This window comes from Dipteris shenzhenensis, chromosome 16 (genome assembly GCF_047967505.1).
Source record: "Dipteris shenzhenensis isolate YYH24624 ecotype China chromosome 16, Dip_SZ_1.0, whole genome shotgun sequence".
In the NCBI taxonomy this organism is placed as follows: domain Eukaryota; kingdom Viridiplantae; phylum Streptophyta; class Polypodiopsida; order Gleicheniales; family Dipteridaceae; genus Dipteris; species Dipteris shenzhenensis.
The window spans coordinates 14,200,743-14,203,181 of NC_141611.1; positions in this window are offsets into that span (position 1 = coordinate 14,200,743).

Sequence of the window (2,439 nt, forward strand, 5' to 3'; positions counted from 1 at the left end):
GATATGCCAGGGTGACCGTTGTGCATTTATGTCACCGACTTGTTAGTTGCAGATGCGGTTGGTACACCGGCCATGAATAATAGCTGTATGACAACTATCCTTATGTACTCTAGTTCGTGGCTTAGTTAGTATGTCACCTTAGTTAGCTGAGTTTGGTTGAGACCCACATAAAGGGTTCTTCTATTTCTTTGTACTAGAGTTCTTTTGGCTTTCACAACTAAGAAGAGGAAAACTGTTTTCAGCATCCACCTTTGTGTGTATTCCCCCATTGTGTATGTGAGAAAGCTGCAAGTGAGGCTCCTTCCCTCTCTCCCATTATCTTCACATGGTATCAGATTCTGGTTCGTGGTAAGGAGCTCAAGAAAGCAAACCAAGTTCACGATGTACTGGTAAGAGGACCAGTGTTGCTTTTCTTTTTCGAGTTTGGGAGCAAATCTCTGCAGGTAGCACAACCAAAAAGTGCAAGAGTGCATTGTCTCAGATTGAGACGCCCTTTGCGGTGTGGCAAGAGGGCAATATATGCTACGGTGACTTTATTTTTTTGATTCGAGGCCATTTCGGGGCCCATTTGGGAGGCGGAAGTTCTCCGCAAGCACTAAGAAAAAGGCCCTATTTTTGCTATGCGATCACTGCTCTGTAGGTCGGTGAAAAGTTGCCGTAGAAATTGCATCGTATGCCTGTGCACAGAGATATTAGGAGTTGTAGAATCATCCTTGTTGCCTGTTGATGCAAAATCGTCACTAGGAAGTGACTGTGTGGTCAAATACCACTTTCATCAGTTTTGCAGATTTGCCCGTGTGAGGCAGAAGCTGTGTTTTTTGCAGTGACAGAATATTTTGCAGTGTTCTGTAATGGCATTTGATTCTCTTTCACAGATTGTCACTGAAAAGCTTAACAAGAACAACTTCCAAGAATGGAAGTTTAGAATGACGAATTTCCTTATGGGAAAAGGCTATTCGGAGTTCATTACAGGAAATGAAGAAGAACCAGTTCTTCTCAATGTTCCCAATCAATAGGAAATTCAGGCATTTAAAGAATGGCATGAGAGAGCCATAAAAGTTAGGTATTGGCTGTCTATGAGTATTTCAGATTCTATGATTGTGCATATTTAGGATGCAACTACACCAAAGGAGGCATGGGATACTTTAGCAAAAATATACAGCACAAATACGCAAGCCAAGAAAATGCAGCTCAAGTAGGAGTTGCACAATGTGTAGAGAGAAAATATGAGCATCAATGACTACCACATGAAGGTGAAGAAAATGGCAGATGCACTTGCTTCCATTGGGTCACCAGTGGAAGATGATGATCTAGTTTCTGTGACCTTGAATGGTCTAGGAAAGGATTAGGCACAGAGTTCCGGACATCCATTGCCGTCTGTGAAAAATTTCCCTCAAGTAGGAGTTACACAATGTGCAGAGAGAAAATATGAGCATCAATGACTACCACATGAAGGTGAAGAAAATGGCAGATGCACTTGCTTCCATTGGGTCACCAGTGGAAGATGATGATCTAGTTTCTGTGACCTTGAATGGTCTAGGAAAAAATTATGCACAGAGTTCTGGACATCCATTGCCGTCCATGAAAAATTTCCTGATTTTGAGGAGTTGTTTGCTCTTCTAATTTCTGAAGAGCAGAGAAATGGTGGTGCATCTTCTTCAGGAGGAACTTCAAAAGAAACTGTCTTCTACGCAAATGCTGGAAGAGGTAGAGGCAGAGGTAGGGGAGGCTGATTTGGAGCCGTGGTAGAAATTAGAATATGCAGCAAACTCAAGAAAACCAGTCCTATGGAGGAGGACTTGGTAACTCTAGAGCTAGGGGGAGCCAAAGAGGCCGTGGTGGATGGCAGAGAGGTCAAAATGCAAACAGCAATGTTGAATGCTACTATTGTGGTAAAATGGGTCATATGGGTAAAGACTGCTACAAAAAGCAGAATGACATTATGAATGGAAAATTGCAGCAAGGCAATTATGCATCCTCTAGTAGACAGGGTGATGACAGAAATGAGCATTTGTTTATGGTGCAGCACATGACCAATTCTATGACAATTGCAGGAAAAAAATGATGTGTGGTATGATGACTTAGGTGTGTCAAACCACATGACAAGTCATGCAGAATGGATGCAGGATGTAAGGAAAATGGAAAGACCAAGATTTGTGGAGACTGGTGATGATATCGCACATCCTATTGTGCAGATTGTTAAAATTCCTTTGTCTATGTAGGATGGGAAAAAGAAATACCTGTCTGATGTATTTCATGTCCCGAATATCACCAAGAACCTAGTTTCAGTTGGTCAAATGGTTGAGCAGGGCTTACAAGTCAGATTTAATCCTCATGGATGCTTTGTTGAGGATATGAAAAATAATGGTCGCTTGATAGCAAAAGGAAAGAAGAAGGCTAGGATGTTTACGTTGGATGGGACATGCCTGAATTGAGTGC